Here is a 20632-nt window from a genome sequence, read left to right on the forward strand (position 1 = left end):
GATCTAGGAAGGCCAAACTGTGTCAGGGCTACACACAAAAGTGAAAGAGAACCCTAGATGAACCCCAGATGACAATTATGTCACCTATGTAACGTCCAAAAAAATACAATATTTTTGAAAAAGGGGTTGTTCCAGGTAAAACAGGTCTTCCCATATCCGCATGGGTTTTCTATCCCTGCTATAACATTTAGATACTTCAAAGGGAAAATCTTTCTCAGATGCTGGTTTTCACTCCTTCTAAAGGTGATTAGAGAAGTAAATAAATGGCTGAAGAGCTGGTGTAGTAAGGAGGGGTTTGGGTTCCTGGAGGACTGGGCTGATTTCTCAGTCAATAACCGGTACTATAGAAAGGACGGACTGCACCTAAATGAAGAGGATGCAGATCAGCTGGGAATGAAGATGGCCAAAAAGTTAGAAGGGTTTTTAAACTAGGCAATGGGCGGGGGGGGGGGCGGGGTCCAGAGGTAGAGATAGTCAGTGTGGAACATATTCCAGAGGGTAGTATTGGGGGCATTATTGGTAGGTTGACCAAAGCACATAAACCCAAGGTAAGTATAGTAGCAAGTCCTATTTGCAATCTTGGAACACCCAATAAGAGGTTAATATGCGACCGGTCTAAACTACGTGGCATGTTCACCAATGTCAGGAGCCTGGCGGACAAGATGGACTAGAGATACTGTTGTACGAGGAGGTTTTGGATTTTGTGGGAATTTCAGAGACCTGGTTCAACAGGTCGACTTGAAGTGATTCAGTTCGCGTTGTGCACTATACAAATCTCATTCTTTATCTCATTCAACAGCTCTCATGATTGGCTGGAAAACATTCAAGGGTATACCTATATATCAAGAATAATGTATAAGTGTGAGAGATGACATCACTAAGGGAGCTAGGGAGGAGTTGGAATCCTTATGGGTAGAGCTCCAAAGGGATGAAGCTAAGGGGAAAATTAATACTGGGAGAATGCTCTAGGCCCCCTAACCTGAAGGTGGAAGGGGAGATAGATTTCCTATCACGATTTGGATTAGCAGCAAAGATGGGAAGTGTTATCATAATCGGAGATTTAAACTATCCAGACATGGGGGAGGGAACCGCGCATTCATCTAAGGCTCGCCAGTTCCTAAATGTCTCGCAGGACAATTTTATGGGTCAGATGGTAGATGCACCAACTACTGGATCTACTGATTACCAACAATACAGACCTGAACACAGATGTGGAAATACGGGGCAATTTAGATAACATTGACCACAGGTCAATTGGCTTCAGTATAAATCACACAAATAGGAAACCTAAGGGGAATACAAAGACACTGAATTTCAAAAGTCTTCCCTAAACTATGAACCTTACTAGAAGGCATAAATTGGGATAAAATATTAGGAACAAAGAACACAGAGGAGAGATGGGTTTACTGTAAGAGCATATTAAATAAGGGCATTAGCCAATGCATCCCATTGGGCAATACATTTAAAAGAGCGAAGAAAAGTCTTGAATGAATTAACTCAAATGTAAAAATGCATATAAAAGCAAAGGAGAATGTCTTCAAAATATACAAGGTTGAAGGATCATCATAAGCATTCAGACTTTATAACGAATGCAACAAGAAATGTAAGGGTACAATAAGGACGGCTAAGATAGAACATGAAAGACACATAGCGGAGGAGAGCAAAAAAACTCCCAAGAAATTCTTTGAGTGTAAACAGTAAAAAAAGGGAGGCCAGACCATATTGGCCCCATAAAGAATGAGGAAGGACATCTGGTTACAAAGGATGGGGAGATGGTGAAGGTATTGAATTTATTCTTCTCCTCAGTCTTCACAAGGGAATCGGGGGGCTTCAGTAACCAAAACTGCAGTGTTTATCCTCATGGCACATCACAGGAAGCACATCCATGGTTAACAGAGGACAGAATTAAAATGAGATTTGGGAAACTTAACATTAATAAATCACAAGGACCAGATGGTTTGCCCCTGAGGGTACTTGGGGAATGTAGTCAAGTAATTTCCAAACCATTGTTCCTAATTTTTTACTGACAGTCTACTGACTGGAATGGCACCAGCTGATTGGAGAAAAGTCAATGTAGCACCAACATTTAAAAAGGGCCCAAAATGCATACCTGGGAATTACAGACCAGTTAGCCTAACATCAATAGTATGTAAACTCTTGGAGGGGATGATAAGGGACTATATACAAGATTTTAGTAATGAGAACGGTATCAGCATGGATTCATGAAGAACCGTTCTTGCCAAACCAATCTAATAACTTTCTATGAGGAGGTGAGTTTCCATCTAGATAAAAGAAGGCCCGTTGACACCATTCCCCATAAACGTTTACTGTACAAAATAAGGTCCGTTGGGATGGACCATAGGGTGACTACATGGATTGCAAACTGGCTACAAGGGCGAGTTCAGAAGGTGGTGATAAATGGGAATTACTCGGAACGGTCAGCGGTGGGTAGTGGGGTCCCCCAGGGTTCTATGCTGGGACCAGTCCTATTTAATTTGTTCATAAATGATCTGGAGGATGGGGTAAACAGTTCAATCTCTGTATTTGCGGACGATACTAAGTTAAGCATTGCAATAATTTCTGCGCAGTATGTGGAAACCTTGCACAAAGATCTGAACAAATACATGGCAAATGAGGTTCAATGTAGAAAAATGTAAAATAATGCATTTGGGCGGCAAAAATATGAATTCAATATATGCACTGGGCGAGAACCTCTAGGGGAATCTAGGATGAAAAAGAACCTGGGGGTGATGATAGGCTCAACAATGGTATGCAGTACCAAGCTGCTGCTAACAAAGCAAACAGAATATTGGCATGCATTTAAAAAAAGGGGATCAACTCCAGAGATAAAACAATAATTCTCACATTGGTCTCGGATCTATTCAAAAACAATAAGCTGATCCCTTTTGAAATTCTAGCGAATAAATACGATATTCCCTCCACAGCCTATTTTACATATTTACGAATCGCTTCTTTTCTAAAACAACATAGGGGCACCACTGTTCTAATTCCTCACCAGGCATGGTCGTTCTGGTCTGATGTAACGAAAGTCAAAGGGGGCATTTTCCTTTTCTATGATCTCTTGCAATTTAAAAGTCAATTTACGAAAACACATCCTCTTCAAAGATGGGAGAGAGATCTTGATACTTCATTTTCAGATGAGCAATGGAAAGTAGCTATAAAGAGTAGTGGCCGTTACATCAGATCCATAACGCATTGGGAAACAACACAGAAATTACTTCTTAGGTGGTACTTCACTCCATATATTACTGCAAAATTTGCAAAAGATAATTCGGACGCTTGCTGGCGAGGTTGTGGGAAAGTGGGTACTCTATTACATATGTTGTGGGAGTGCCCTTGCATCAGGAGTTTTTGGAGAGGAGTATTTACCCTAATCTCCAGAACTATTGGTATTATTAGAGATGCAACCCCAGAACTAGCAATCCTAAACATACACATAGATCAATTTCCGCCATCTCTTAGATTTATAGTGGTTCAAATTTTGACAACGGCTAGACTCTTGATAGCCAAAAAGTGGAAAACCCCTGATCCCCCTAGCATTAGTGAACTGACTAAAAAAATAGATGAAACCTTTAAATATGAACAAATTCTTTCCACGACAGAAGGGAAATCTTCTGGCCTATATTTTCAATGGGCACCTTGGATCGGTACTAGGAAAATTGTATAAATTTCGGCCTTAACCTTATACTTCTTTTTTTTTTTCTGTCTTTTCGTTCTGTTTCTCATGTGAATAAAATCCTTTGACTGTAGCTACAAGGAGACGTTAACTTATCTTTAAATAAGAGAGGCTAATAATCCTGTAATTGCATGAAGAAGACTCCGTGTTTCTTTGTACTATTTTTGAAAATAATTTTCTTGTATGGTACACGCATGTTTTTTTTCTGTCACTACTAAGTATTGATATTTGTACTCTCTCAGTCTTTCAGCCTTTCAATAAAAACTATTTAAAAAAAAAAAAAAAAAAACAATAATTCTCCCGCTCTACAAAACTCTGGTCCGGCCGCACCTAGAGTATGTTGTCCAGTTATGGGCACTAGTCCTCAGGAAGCGTGTACTGGAAATGGAGCGAGTACAAACAAGGGCAACAAAGCTAATAAAGGGTCTGGAGGATATTAGTTATGAGGACAGGTTGCGAGCACTGAACTTATTTTCTCTGGAGAAGAGATGCTTGAGAGGGAATATGATTTCAATATACAAATACCATACTGGTGACCCCACAATAGGGATAAAACTTTTTTTGCAGAAGGGAGTTTAACAAGACTTTTGGCCACTCGTTAAAATTAGAAGAGGTTTAACCTTAAACTGTGTAGCGTGTTCTATAATACTGACATATAATCACACACATACAGTGGTGTGAAAAAGTGTTTGCCCCCTTCCTCATTTCCTGTTCCTTTGCATGTTTGTCACACTTAAGTGTTTCGGAACATCAAACCAATTTAAACAATAGTCAAGGACAACACAAGTAAACACAAAATGCAATTTGTAAATGAAGGTGTTTATTATTAAAGGTGAAAAAAAATCCAAACCATCATGGCCCTGTGTGAAAAAGTGATTGCCCCCCTTGTTAAAACATACTATAACTGTGGTTGTCCACACCTGAGTTCAATTTCTCTAGCCACACCCAGGCCTGATTTTTGCCACACCTGTTCACAATCAAGGCATCACTTAAATAGGAGCTGCTTGACACAGTAAGGTCCACCAGAAGATCCTTAAAAGCTACACGTCATGCCGAGACCCAAAGAAATTCAGGAACAATTGAGAAAGAAAGTAATTGAGATCTATCAGTCTGGAAAGGGTTATAAAGCCATTTCCAAAGCTTTGGGAATCCAGCGAACCACAGTGAGAGCCATTATCCACAAATGGCGAAGACATGGAACAGTGGTGAACCTTCCCAGGAGTGGCCGGCCGCCCAAAATTACCCCAAGAGCGCAGCGACGACTCATCCAAGAGGTCACAAAAGACCCCACAACAACGTCCAAGGAACTGCAGGCCTCACTTGCCTCAGTTAAGGTCAGCGTTCATGCCTCCACCATCAGGAAAAGACTGGGCAAAAATGGCCTGCATGGCAGAGTTCCAAGGAGAAAACCACTGCTGAGCAAAAAGAACATCAAAGCTCGTCTCAATTTCTCCACAACACATCTTGATGATCCCCAAGACTTTTGGGACAACATTCTGTGGACCGATGAGACAAAAGTGGAACTCTTTGGAAGGTGTGTGTCCAAGTATATCTGGCGTAGAAGGAACACTGCATTTCATAAAAAGAACATTATACCAACAGTAAAATATGGTGGTGGTAGTGTGATGGTCTGGGGCTGTTTTGCTGCTTCAGGACCTGGAAGACTTGCCGTGATAAAAGGAACTATGAATTCTGCTGTCTACCAAGAGATCCTGAAGGAGAATGTCCGACCATCTGTTCGTGTACTCAAGCTGAAACGAACTTGGGTTCTGCAGCAGGACAATGATCCTAAACACACCAGCAAGTCCACCACCGAATGGCTGAAGAAAAACAAAATGAAGACTTTGGAGTGGCCTAGCCAAAGTCCTGACCTGAATCCTATTGAGATGTTGTGGTATGACCTTAAAAAGGCCGTTAATGCTCGAAAACCCTCTAATGTAACTGAATTAGGACAATTCTGCAAAGATGAGTGGGCCAAAATTCCTCCAGGACGCTGTAAAAGCCTCATTGCACGTTATCGCAAACGCTTGGTTGCAGTTGTTGCTGCTAAGGGTGGCCCAACCAGTTATTAGGTTTAGGGGGCAATCACTTTTTCACACAGGGCCATGATGGTTTGGATTTTTTTTCACCTTTAATAATAAACACCTTCATTTACAAATTGTATTTTGTGTTCACTTGTGTTGTCCTTGACTATTGTTTAAATTGGTTTGATGTTCCGAAACACTTAAGTGTGACAAACATGCAAAGGAACAGGAAATGAGGAAGGGGGCAAACACTTTTTCACACCACTGTAGGTTGGACTTGATGGACTTGTGTCTTTTTTTTCAAGCTCACCAACTATGTAACTATGTAAAGCCATGCTATGTCCGTATACTCATAAAAAAGGAGGGGAAAAACAACCAGACTCAGAGAGCAAATGTATTTCTCCAGTGGAGTCTCAAAAATGTATAAAAAGTAATTGAATGATTCATACTGCCAATACTGAAAGGGCAACTGGTTTAACTACTTCCCGACCGCCGTCCGTCAAATGACGGGCAGACCTATTGTGGCAGGGGGGCATCATATGATGTCCTCCCTTTTAAACAGGGAATGCGTGCAATCGTGCGCGCGCATCCCTGTTTCTTCGGTGGTGGCGTGTCAGGGAGACAACGCTCGCCACCGAAGGGGGTGAACAGCCATTGGGTATGGCTGTTTACCACGTGATCGGCCGCGTTGAAGTCACGAGCGATCACAGATGGTCACACCCCCACTGTGCACGACGCATGTGCGCGATCGTGGCGCCGTGTTCCCCGGTAACACTGCTCGTCACCGGCGCTGGTAAGCAGCCATTGGCCGGCTGTTTACCTACGTGATCGGCTGTGATAGTTTTACAGCCAATCACTAAAATGTAAACAAACCGTGGTAACGAGATGTTACCGGGTTCTCCTCCTCACACACCGATCGTGTGTGAGGAGGAGATTGCGGTAACATCTCGTTACCGCTTACAGTGTACACCAATCACACTGATTGCCCCCCCCCCCAATAAAGAGGACCTGTCACCACCACTCATAGTTCATGTCACTCACAGTCCATCAGAGTACCTGTCATAGTCCATCAGAGTACCCGAGTACCTGTCACATCCCATCAGAGTACCCGAGTACCTGTCACGGTAGAGCTGCGTGATTAATCGTAATAAGATCGCGATCTCGATTCTCTCCCCTCGCGATCTCCAGGCTGGATGACCCGCGATTTCGATATTCCCGCCATTTTGATATTCCCGCCAATTCTACGTAAGCGGCGCCGTGTAACGCTGACGTCAGCAACCGGAACTGATGTCAGTCATTGGAGAGTGAGATGCGGAGCAGTTCACACAGTCACACACACACCGCTGGAGTGGAACTGGAACTCGTGATGCCTGGGCGTGGGCGGTACCCTCACTGTGACCGGGAAATGAACAGAGCACAGCAGTGTGTGCACGCCGCGGATCTGATTTCCAATTCCAACACGTGAGTGTCGATTCCTCCTTCCACCACATGTATATTGTATATTCATGTATATTGTGTGAGCCTGTGTGTGAGTGATTGAGCCGAGCGAGGAGTGGACCACTGCCCCTTATTATGATTATTATTACCAAAGCACAGCAGCAAGCACAGCACAGTTACACTCACTGTCACAGTGACATTCTGAGTCAGCTACGCTACCCCATATTATGAATATTACCACAGTGACAGTCTGACTGAGTCACCTACCCCGTCCCCATATTATGAATATTACCACAGTCACTGAGTCAACTTAGCTACCCCCATATTACCCCCTTAGCTACCCCCAGATATCCCCCTATTTATGAATATTACCACAGTAGTCAGCTAGTGCGACCCAGAGAGTCTCAGTCTGGGTCTCTGGGGGGGTAGCTGACTGACTGTGGTAATATTCATAATATGAGTGAGTACTACTAGTACTAGGCTAGCTGACTCAGACTGTGGTAATATTCATAATATATTAAGGGACAGTGGTTGTTGCGAGTATTTTAAGTCCACTCCTCACATGCCCCTCTTTAATAGCCTAGCCTGTCCGTCATCTGCAAGCGGTTTGGGGCCCAGCCATGACAGCACCAGGTTGTGTGACTTAAAAAACAAACAAAAAAAACACTGTTGCCTTTTAAATGTCAGTGCTGAGTGCAATAGTGCATGCATGTGCAATGTGCATATAGCTACTAGCTAGCTGCAACTTAAGACAGTGTTTTCAAACTAAGGCAAATGACAGTGTGCGCTCTCAATTTGTTTTCTCTAGGTACATACAACAAGAACATTGTCAACAGATCTGCCTGCTTCCGTCCACCACATCACACCCAGTTGAATATAACGGAAAGAGAGCGAGCTGCAACAGCACCTTAGCAATTTGGAGAATATACACAGGACTCTTTAGCCCAGGTGGGGTCTTCTGTATCAGCACAATCACTGGGGGTGCCTGCCTGGCGCCCGCAGTGCCTGGCCGTAGAAAAAACGTCCAATCACGGCTGATCATGATGTATACAGGAAGAGCCATTTATAGTCTTTTCCTCACTCATCTGATAGACACGAGTAGAGGAGGGCTGATCGGCTGCTCCTCTGACAATCAGTGCAGATGCCCACCCAGGACCACCAAGAATGGGCACCACTGATGACCACCAGGTATGGCATCCCCGGTGGCAATTAGATTCACCCAATCTACTACCGAAGGGGGTTTCTCTGCCTGCACCTCTGTGCTATAAGCTTTCTTGCCTGGAACATACACCTCAATACTGCTTTAATTGTATAAGATGAACCTCCTATTCCCTCAACCAGACCCAGCACACATAATCTGGGGTCTCCCCCAGCTCTCACTCTGAAAGTTTCTTTCAGAATGTCGATGATCTCTGACCAATAGCGGAACAGTTTGGGACACCTCCAGAACATGTGGGCCAGGTCCCCGATATCCTGACATCTTGGGCACCTATCGTCCGCTCTCCACCCAAAACCAAACAATCGCTTTGGTGTATAATATGATCTATGCAACAACATCAGGTGTGAGACCTTCTGCGCAGGCGAGATTGAGATATAATGTCCTCCCTCCAGTATCCTCATCCATTGCTCATCTGAGGATATCCCAAGTTCCTCCTCCCATTTCCCTCTACATTTAAGTTTCTATATTCCCTTCACATATATATGGGTAGATTTCTGCTATAAGTCCTCCTGCCTTTGCTTGGGAATTTAATCTACCATAGAGAGGGGAATTGTTCCAAACTGGTCCTTGAATTGTTTATCTAAGGCATGTCGAATTTGCAAGTATTTTATAGAATGAGTGTTTTGGCATATTAAACTCTACTCTCAATGCGTTAAATGTTTTTAATATATTTCCTTCATATAGCTGGGCCAACTTATCAATCCCCTTCATCTCCCAGGCTCTATATCTTCCTATCAGTTCCAATTCCGATAAATTCAGATTGTTCCACAAGGGGGTATATTTAGTCAAACCTCCTAACCCTTTTACCGCCTTTACTGCCTTCCAAACTTTTAGGGCCAATTGTATCGTAGGTATTCTATGGGTAAATGAGTTTGCCTCCAGTGCTTCTACTGTTGTCTTATGGGGTGTCTCTGCTGTCATTAATACCTCATTTATTCCTCCTTCCCCATCCTTGCTTGTCCCCAGGTGCTGCAATTGAGCTGCTAAAAAGTAGCTCCTTGGATGAGGCAGTGCCATCCCTCCTTTCCTAGTTGGTAACTGTAGGGTCTGTAAGCTAATCCTTGGCACCCTCCCTCTCCATATAAGTTCTCTAAGTAATTCTTCAATTTTCTTAAACCATTTTTTGTCTACCCATATCGGGGAGTTATGCGGCAGATACAGCAGCTGAGGCATCCACAGCATTTTGATCAAGTTGCATCTCCCTGCAACTGATAATGGACGCCTCTTCCATATTTTGATTTTACTTTTAAATTTGGCTATCAGTGGGACTATATTATCACTGATATACTTGTTAGGATCTTTTTTAATAAGTATCCCTAAATATTTTATTTGTTCAACCACGTCCATCTGCGGGATTGCCAACAAGCTTCGGTTCCCTAGTGGATCCACCGGCATCAGGGCTGATTTTTCCCAATTTATGACCAATCCCGTAAAACCACCAAAATCAGCCAAGATATTCATCCCCTGTCTGAGGGACTGCTCTGTGTCCCCCAGAAAGAGGAGGACATCATCTGCATATAATGCGATTTTCTCCTCCCCCATCCTTCTCTGGAAGTCTTCCATATTAATATTTGATCTTACTGCGATGGCTAATTGTTCCATAGCAAGAGCAAAGATCAGGGGTGACAGTGGGCACCCCTGCCTTGTTCCCCTCTCTAATAGAATCTTATCTGAATACTCATTATTAACCCTGACTCGAGCACTAGGGCCATTATATAGGGTCTGTACCCAAGCAGTAAACACAGGACCAAAACCAAATGCACCCAATGTTCTCCATATATATCCCCAACCTAAACTATCAAAGGCTTTACCCACATCTAAAGCCATAACTGCTCTTTTACCTACATTTTCTATTGGAAGCTGTAGGTTAAGATGTAGCCTCCTGACATTCATGCTAGTGGATCTACTAGGGATAAATCCCGTTTGATCATGATGTTCAAGTCTCGTGATAATTTTATTCAATCTGGCTGCTAACACTTTAGCTAATATTTTAGCGTCAGAACAAAGAAGAGAGATAGGTCGATAGGATTTCGTATCCAATGGATCCTTCCCCTCCTTATGCAAAACAATTATCATTTATCATTGTTTCAGTCATTGATTTGGGCAGCCTCCCTTCCTCTTTTGCCCATTTTAATACTTTAAGGAGCTCTGGGAGCAATATTTTCCCATAATATTTGTAAATTTCCACTGGCAGACCAGCTGGTCTTGGAGATTTCTGATTGGCCATTTCTACCATTGCCAATTGAATTTCCTCTAATGTTAATGGAGCCTCCATTATTCCTTTCTCCTCTTCAGTGAGGGATGGAATTTTGATATTTCTAAAAAAATATATCCATTTCCTCGTCCTTCACAGTTTCTCATAATATGCTCTGAAGGTGTCTATAATCACTGAACCCTGTGTTGTAATTTCTCTATTCTCTGTCCTGATCACGGGGACGGTGGACGGCGAGGAATTGGTACTCACCAAATGTGCCAGCATCCTCCCCACTCTTTCCCCCTCCCCATAAGCAATTTGTTTCTGAAATAATCTTTTATTCTCTGTTTTCCTAATAATCGCCGCTTTATATTCCTGTTGTTTTTCTAACCATATATTTTGTTTCTCTGGGGTGGGATTTTCCACGTATACTCTTTCAGCTTCCATTACCTCCCTTTTAACTCAATTCTCCCATTCCTTTGATGTCTTCTTAATTATCGCTACCTGTTGGATGAGGATTCCCCTAAGATAGGCCTTCAAGGCATCCCATATCACTCCTCTTGCTGCAGTGTCTTTATTAAACTCTAAAAACTCTTCTAGCTTAAGTAGTACCTCATCCGGTTCACCAATTATCTCCAACCATGCTGGGTTCATCTTCCATACTCTGGGGGTTCTTTTTCCCCTCTAAGTTTACTGATACTATCAATAGAGAGTGCTCAGACACCCCCCTAGGTTGATATACTATATCCTTCACTACTCGGTTTGCTTCCTCATTCCCCAAAGCCAGATCTATTCTTGAGAGTGAGGAGTAGGCGCTAGAAAAACATGAGTATTGTAGCGTACTCGGATTCCGCACCCTCCACATATCAAACAGCCCCCCTTCCTGCAAAAACCGAGACAGCCGACTCTCACCTCCCTTCTGCGTATGGCTTCCTGATGGAAACCTATCCTGGTTTTTATTGATGACCTCGTTAAAGTCCCCCACTACTATAACTGGAATCCCAGATTTATCCACTATAAATTCCAATAGGCAGTAAAGAACTTCTAACTTAAATGGAGGAGGAATATATATATTTGCTAATATATAATCACGGTTCTCTATTACACATTGTAAAAAAATATATCGCCCCTCTTTATCTATGCTGATCTGCCGACACGTAAACGCTACTTCTTTCCTTACCAACACAGCCACACCCCTTGAATAGGAGTGGAATTGATATTGGAATTTCTTACTTCGATTTTGTAACTTGGTTTCTTCAGTTAGATGCGTCTCCTGTAGGCAGATCAGCTGTACATCACGTTCTCCGAGGGCGTCAAACACTGCTGCTTGTTTGATGGGTGTACCCATCCCTCGAATGTTCCATGACCCAATATTCAAAATTCTAGTCTGCATACCTTAAACAGTCAATAACCAGGAAAACGGATAAGAAAATGCCCATACACACAAAGGGGTAATATCCCTGAGAAGTACCGGGGGAGGAAGAGGAGGAAGAAAAAAAAAGGGGGGGGGGGAGAACCCCTTTGAACAAAAATCAGTATAGACTTGTGTAGCCCTTTATATATCACTGTAGCATCCTGTGCTTATCTACCCATCAGAATAAGAACTATAGATTTTCCCTCTACTCATGTTTTCAACCCGTGTTTTATTTTTAAATTTAATTTATCAGCTACTCCTGTGCAAACTACTTCGTTTCCCTGCATCTTGTATCCTTTTTTACTACTTAGAGCCAACCCCCCTCCCCCCCTCCCCCCCTCCCCCCTTATACCATTCTAGGTTACCCCAAGGAGCTTTTTCCGTGACCAATACATACCACCCTGTGCAATCATACCCCCACCCCCTCCCCACTTTCTTTCCCAGAATAAACCCTGCCCCCCTCCCCCCTATTCCCCATTTATACACCAACAATGTCTTACTTCTATCCCTCTTCCTCTCATTCATTTATTCCCTGTTATACTGTGTGTCACCCACCTCCCACCACACAAACATATTATACTTAGTACTTCAATTGCGACATATCCCCACATATCCCCATATATATATATATATCCCCCCACCCCCAAAAAAAAGAGGGTGGGGGAAGAAAAAATATCACGCAAGAAAAGAAAAAAGGGGAAGGGGGGATTTCCTCTTTTACTTCCTCCCTATCTGATCCCCCTTTTCTTCCACCCAAGTTATCACGCTTGCCGGGGAATCAAAAAATAAAGTCACTCCCAGTGCTACTACACGGAGTCGTGCTGGGTACAGCAAAGCATATGTGACATTCAGTCTCTGAAGTTTAAGCTTAACTTCTATGAATTCTGCTCTGCGCTTCTGCAAATATCGGAATAAATCGATATTTTAGCTCCCTTATAAATAATACTTCCCATCTCTCTAGCTTTACGAAGTAGGACTGCTTTGTCTTTATAGTTCAGGAATTTCAATAACGTAGATCTGGGATGACCTCCCCGTAACGGGGTTTTAACCACTTCAGGACCGCCGTATTGCCAATGTACGTCAGCACAATGGCACAGGCAGGCACAATCACGTACATCTACGTGATTGCCTTCCAGCGGGTGGGGGGGTCCGATCGGACCCCCTCCCGCTGGTTACGGTGGTCCGATTCGGTCCAGGAGCGCTCCGTGATGAGGGGATGGCCGTTGGTTTTCGGCCACCCCCTCTGGATCGCTCCTGGCCAATGAGAAGCTTCCTCCCCTGTGTATTGTTTACACAGGAAGGAGGAAGTGATGTCATTCTCCTCGGGGCGGTCTTTTTGACCGGACTACGAGGAGAAGACAGAAAGTAAGTGTGCACCAACACTACACTGACATGTAGGTACACACAGGCACACAAACCCCCCCCCCGATCCCCCCCCCCGATCGCCTCCCGATCGCCTCCCGATCCCCCCTCCCCCCCCAGTCACAGTGTCACTGATTGCATTGATCATTTCTTTACTGATCAATGCATTCAGTGTCAGTTGTGACAGTAAAAACTGTCAGGACAGTTAGTGTTAGGTCCAGGGTAGCCCCCTATCACCCCCCAATAAAGATTTAACCCCCTGATTGCCCCTAGAGTTAACCCTTTCACCCCCTTTTGCCAGTGTCACTAAGCGATCATTTTTCTGATCGCTGCATGTGTCGCTAGGTAGCTAGTTATTTTTTTAGGTTCACCGCCAGGTTTTTATATCGCTAGGTACCCCGATATACTACCCAATAATGGTTTTAACCCCCTGATTGCCGCTAGTTAACCCTTTCACCCCCTTTTGCCAGTGTCACTAAGCGATCGTTTTTCTGATCGCTGCATTAGTGTCGCTACAGTCGCTAGGTAGCTAGTTATTTTTTTAGGTTCACCGCCAGGTTTTTATAGCGCTAGGTACCCCGATATACTACCCAATAATGGTTTTAACCCCCTGATTTCCGCTAGTTAACCCTTTCACCCCCTTTTGCCAGTGTCACTAAGCGATAATTTTTCTGAACGCTGCATCAGTGTCGCTAGTGTCGCTAGTGTCGCTAGGTAGCTAGTTATTTTTTTAGGTTCACCGCCAGGTTTTTATAGCGCTAGGTACCCCGATATACTACCCAATAATGGTTTTAACCCCCTGATTGCTGCTAGTTAACCCTTTCACCCCCTTTCACCAGCGATCACAGTATAAGTGTCACTGGTGACGCTGGTTAGCCAGTTAGTTATTTAGGTTCCCCGTCAGGTTTTTATATAGCGCCAGGGACCCCCATATACTACCTAATAAAAATTTGAACCCCCTGATTGCTCCTAGTTAACCCTTTCACCACTGATCACCGTATAAGTGTTACGGGTGACTCTGGTTAGTTTGTTTTTTATAGCATCAGGGCACCCACCATTTATTACCCAATAAAGGTTTAACCCCCTGATCACCCGGCGGGTGATATCAATTAGGTTTTAGGGTCAGGGTCTGCGTCGCCCCAGGCAGCGCTAGGTTAGTGCCAGTACCGCTAACACCCACACACAAAGCATACACCTCCCGTAGTGGTATAGAATCTGAACAGATCAATATCTGATCTGATCAGATCTATACTAGCGTCCCCAGCAGTTTAGGGTTCCAAAAAAACGCATTGTTAGCGGGATCAGCCCAAATACCTGCTGGCACCTGCGTTTTGCCCCTCTGCCCAGCCCACCCAAGTGCAGTATCGATCGATCACTGTCACTTACAAAACACTAAACACATAACTGCAGCGATCGCAGAGTCAGGCCTGGTCCCTGCCATCGCTAACAGGTTTTTTGGTAGCATTTTATATTCAAATCCGGAAGGCAGTGCTTGGTTTTCGGGGTCCCGTACGTGGCTAGGCTCCCAAAAAGTCCCCCACATGTGGTATCCCCGTACTCGGGAGAAGCAGCAGAATTTATTTTGGGGTGTAATTTGACTTCTGCCCATAGCATGTGTGAGCAATATATCATTTAGTGACAACTTTGTGCAAAAAAAAAAAAAGTTTGTAATATTCCCGCAACTTTTGGCAAAATATAAAATATTCCATGGACTCAACATGCCTCTCAGTAAATAGCTTGGGGTGTCTACTTTCCAAAATGGGGTCATTTGGGGGGGTTTTGTGCTATTTTGGCATTTTATGGCCTTCGAAACTGTGATAGGTAGTGAGGAGTTAAATCAAAAATTTGCACCCTTAGAAATCCTGAAGGTGGTGATTGGTTTTCGGGGTGCCGTGCGCGACTAGACTCCCAAAAAGTCCCACACATGTGGTATCCCCGTACTCAGGAGAAGCAGCAGAATGTATTTTGGGGTGTCATTTCACATATGCCCATAGCATGTGTGAGCAATATATCATTTAGTGACAACTTGGTGCAAAAAAAAAAAAGTTTGTAATATTCCCGCAACTTGTGGCAAAATATAAAATATTCCATGGACTCAACATGCCTCTCAGTAAATAGCTTGGGGTGTCTACTTTCCAAAATGGGGTCATTTTGGGGGGTTTTGTGCTATTTTGGCATTTTATGGCCTTCGAAACTGTGATAGGTAGTGAGGAGTTAAATCAAAAATTTGCACCCTTAGAAATCCTGAAGGTGGTGATTGGTTTTCGGGGTGCCGTGCGCGACTAGACTCCCAAAAAGTCCCACACATGTGGTATCCCCATACTCGGGAGAAGTAGCGGAATATATTTTGGGGTGCAATTCCACATATAACCATGGCATGTGTGAGCAATATATCATTTAGTGACAACTTTGTGTAAAAAAAAATTTTTTATTTTTTTTTGTCATTATTCAATCCCTTAGGACAAAAAAAATAAATATTCAATGGGCTCAACATACCCATCAGCAATTTCCTTGGGGTGTCTACTTTCCAAAATGGGGTCATTTGGGGGGGATTTGTACTGCCCTGCCATTTTAGCACCTCAAGAAATGAGATCGGCAGTCATAAATTAAAAGCTGTGTAAATTCCAGAAAATGTACTCTAGTTTGTAGACGCTATAACTTTTGCGCAAACCAAAAAATATACGCTTATTGACATTTTTTTTACTAAAGACATGTGGCTGAATAAATTTTGCCCTCAATGTATGACTAAAATTTAGTTTATTCGATTTTTCTTATAACAAAAAGAAGAAAATATCTTTTTTTTTCAAAATTTTCGCTCTTTTTCCATTTATATCGCAAAAAAAAAAAATCGCAGAGGCAATCAAATACCATCAAAAGAAAGCTCTATTTGTGGGAAGAAAAGGACGCAAATTTCGTTTGGGTGCAATATTGCATGACCGCGCAATTACCAGTTAAAGCAGCGCAGTGCGAAATTGCAAAAAGACCTCTGGTCCTTAAGGTATTTATTGGTCCGGAGCTGAAGTGGTTAAGCGGGATTCTATGTGCTCTTTCTATTGCAAATTGTTGCGAAAAAGTTTCTCTTCCAAACACCTCAATAAACCATTTCTCCAGAAATACAATTGGATCCGAACCTTCACATTTTTCCGGGAGACCTACCACCCTCACATTATCCCTACGGAGTCTATTTTCCATTTCATCCAGTTTTCCTTCAAATTTACCCATTTGTGCTTTTAACTCTTTAACCTCATGATTTAGTGGGTACATCTCATCTTCAATCTGACTGATTCTCCCCTCGGCTGCTGTTATTCTATCGGCCGTTTTCTGAAGTTCGTGCCGCATCATAGCTATTTCCTCTTTAATACCTTTTGTTTGGTCACATAATTCAACCAGCGACTGTTTACAAGTATTAACTGCCCCCAACACCTCCTTTAACGCTGGTTCTCCTTCTCCTTCTACCGGGGGGCTGGCAGGGGGATTGTTTTGGGTCTTCCAACTACCCCAACTTTCTTATTAGTTATACTCTTTGTCCCCGTTTATAGTTACCTGCCCTTGACTCTTTCTGTCCGTTAGTATTTTTGTTTGAGCCCCTTGGCCCCCCTTAGTTGGTGTATGATCAGGGGTATGAGCATATCTTTTCAGCTTTGCTGCCACTGCTGAGGCCCCAGATACTACAATGGGCTGGGACCTCTTCTTGTCTTTATCTTTAGCTGATCTCAGTGATTGAGTCCCAACATTCTCCTGGCTGGCATGTTCCTCCCCTCTCCTCCTTCCCGCCATTTCTCTGCCCTGCTAGTGTCCCCTCCTTGGGGGAAAAAGAAAAAAGGGGGGGGGAATAGATATTTTTCTTCCTTTCCTTCTTTAAAAAAAAAAGGAGGAGGAGAGAAAAAAAAAGGGGGAGCAAAACTCTTTCTCTCTCCCTTTTTCCCTTATCCTCCCCTGAATCAAAGGCTACTAGCAGGCTTTTGGCAGGCTATTAGCAAAAATATGGCACTATCAGTCTTTTCTCCTTTATTTTCTTTAGCCTAGCAGCAGCAACAGCAACAGCAGCAGCATGCCCAGTGAAAAAAAAGAAAAAAATAGCTATGTGTCCATATACCTTGAAAGGCGCCCACTTTATTGCAATCCTTGACTCCTCTCACCTTTATCACATTGTCAACAGAAGATTTCAGTAAGGTGTAGTAAATGCCAGTAAGTGCCAACGATTTAGACGTCCCCTGGGAGTCTCCCTGTGGTGCTGTCTCTCTGATACCCCTGTATTCAATACCTGGTCTTTAGCGTTCCGTTCTTATCCTCAGATGCAGCGCTACCGCGTCTCCGCTCTCTGTCCTCCCAGCTCACCTCCGCTCGAAGTCGCGCGGGATTTGCGGCAGGCCGAGATCTCTCCGTCACTCAGCCCCACCGGTGGGCACACAGCAAGCCACTGCAGCCTCCACAGACCAACCAGGCGCCTCTCCAGGAACAACGCAGGGCAACCCAGGTACTCCCAGGGGGAGGTAAATGCATGTAAAGGATTTGTAGAGGGCGTACAAATTTGCAAAGGTCCACTTTTCCTCCAGGGACACACTGGGAATACATCGCCATTGCCATGCTAAATGGCCATCAGTGCGCCATCAGTACGCATACGGCATTCAGCGGGGTGAGAGCACACACCTCTCTCACACCTCACTCCTCACACACTGCCGCCATCACCATCCGCCCACGCCCACAACTCTATGTTGCTCTAGGTTTCACCTGGATATGAATATTTCTAGTATTTAACTGGTTCCCGACCGTGCTACAGCTACAGTGCGTCTCTCCAGTTCTGGGAGGGCACCCATTGATGTTCTACCAAGAACGCGCTTCCAGTGCACCCCCTGGGGCAAGCATCAGGATGTAACTGTGATTGCTGTGTGCCTTGAACACAGCGCATCACAGAATTATGGTAAAGGGTTGGTCACAGAGGCCCTTTACCATGAGATTTCTGTGTCCAATCACAAATGTAAACATGGCAGGTCTTTGCCAGTTTGACAGCTCTCCTTTCCTCATGCAAATATCATGTGTGCCTATGCCAGTCTCCAAGATGCACTTTAACCACTTGCTTACTGGGCACTTAAACCCCCTTCCTGCCCAGGCCAATTTTCAGCTTTCGGCGCTCTTTGAATGACAATTGCGTGGTCATGCAACGCTGTACACAAATTACATTTTTTTCCCCACAAATAGAGCTTTCTTTTCATGGTATTTAATCACTGCTGGGTTTTTTATTTTTTGCTAAAACAAAATTTTTTTTTTTTTTTTTATAGTTTTTATAACATTTTGAAAACAGGTAATTTTTCTCCTTGATTGATGTGCACTGATGAGGCTGCACTGATGGGTGGCACTGAAGGGCAGCATTGATAGGTGGCACTGGTAGGTGACACTGATAGACAGCAGTGATAGGTGGCACTGGTGGGCACTGATAGGCGGCACTGGTAGGCAGCACTGATGTGCATCTGTAGGTGGCACTGGAGGGCACTGCATAGCAGCAGTGCCTCACCGTATTCAGAAACTGATGTCCCTCTGTCAGAAGCAGATGGTCTGCTTTTTTTTTTTTTCTTTCTCTCACACTGTCCGCATGAGAGGAAAAAAAGCAGATTATCAATATTTTGTTTACATCACGTGAACAGCAATTGAAGCCCACAGTTGAGGCCTACGCTGTACCCGTCATTTGGCTATACAGTGCTTGACCGCGAGATTGTGTTTGCAATAGGAAAATGTCACATTCCTCACCTCTCTAATAATCTTCCCCTCCAGGGGCTTACCAGGCCCTTAGGTCTGGTATGGATTTTAGGGGGAACCCCCTGTGCCAAAAAATGGCATGGGGGTCCCCCCAAAATCCATACCAGACCCCTATACGAGCACGCAGCCCAGCCTGTCAGGAAAGGGGGTGGGGACGAGCGAGCACCCCCCTGAGCTGTGCCAGGCTGCATGCCCTCAACATGGGGGGGTGCCCTGCGGCCCCCCCACCCCAAAGCACCTTGTCACCATGTTGATGAGGACAAGGGCCTCTTCCCGACAACCCTGGCCATTGGTTGTCGGGGTCTGCGGGTGGGGGGTCTTATCGGAATATGGGAGCCCCCTTTCACCCTATGTGAATGAGTATTAGGGTACATCATACCCCTACCCATTCACCTGGGGAAAAAAGTGTCAATACAAAAACACACAACACAGGTTTTCAAAGTTATTTATTAGGAAACTCCAGGGGTCTTCTTCTGACTCCTTCGCTATCTCAGGCTCTTCTCCGTGCTCTCCGGCCTCTTCTCCCGCTCTCCGGCATCTTCTCACCCTCTCCGGCGTCTTCTCCCGCTCTCCGGCTCTTCTGCTGGCTTCTCCGCTATCTTCTTCCAGCTCTTTTGCTAGCGGTAGCCTGGTCTTCTGCATCCTTCTTCCCTTTTCTCTTCTTCGATGTTGACACAATGCTCTCTCCCGCTGTAATGCCATGTGAGCGGTGCGCAATCACTTATATAGGCTCCCGCGACGGGGCCCACAGGGTGTCAATCTCGTCGATAAAAGCTGCGAGATTGACACAATATCTTGCGGTCACCTACTGTAGCACGGGCGCGAGGTGCTTAAAACCGTTAGGGCTTCCCCCTACCTCAGGAGCAGCTAATATCCCCCTTTTTACTGCACAGCCAGGGGTTCAGGCCAACACAGAAAACTTTGCACCCATTGATTTTTATTTTATTTTTTTCACCAATGATTTATTACATTTAATTGTGATCCAGTGAAAACTTTTATGCCCAACAATTTATCACCAATAACCCAAATTAGAGTTATACTGTCCGTATGAATGAAAACTGTTAACAGTGGAGGAATTAAAAAAAAAATGTAGCCTCATATTTAACAAAAAATTAAGTACACACTTGCTGGTCCACCCACCCCATTCATTAGATGCCCGTTTATCCATTTGTTATGCCAAGAGAATGTTATTTAATGATCATTTGGTTCCTTCACTTCAGTGATAACACATAGTGCCCTCCCCCAAATGACCCTGGATATGATAAACTTTATAAAATTGGAACACTATTTTTTTTTCTCTGAAAAATGTTTCCAATCATACACAAAAAAATGGTGGGTGAGTTGCTTGTCCATTTTACTGGGCTGGGCTTCAAACAGTTCATCCCCAGTAAAAGGGCCAGATATAGGGGGAAAACTGTACAAGATGTGCCAAATAGCCACGGGGTACATGTATTCTTTTGCCTTTGTATGAAGAAAAGGACAACCAACTGCATTCCCCTGACTGGAAAAGTCGTTTGGGATCTTGTATTCC

At 44.1% G+C, this 20632-nt stretch overlaps 1 protein-coding gene across 3 annotated transcripts in view; it reads left to right on the forward strand.

The window, feature by feature from the left end:
• The window catches only part of METTL22 (methyltransferase 22, Kin17 lysine), a 553862-nt gene that overhangs the window by 321005 nt on the left and 212225 nt on the right, over positions 1-20632 (forward strand). The gene's annotated exons all lie outside the window — the stretch shown is intronic.

Source organism: Lithobates pipiens, unplaced genomic scaffold (genome assembly GCF_037356315.1).
Source record: "Lithobates pipiens isolate NorthernLeopardFrog02 unplaced genomic scaffold, aLitPip1_a1.2 Scaffold_22, whole genome shotgun sequence".
In the NCBI taxonomy this organism is placed as follows: domain Eukaryota; kingdom Metazoa; phylum Chordata; class Amphibia; order Anura; family Ranidae; genus Lithobates; species Lithobates pipiens.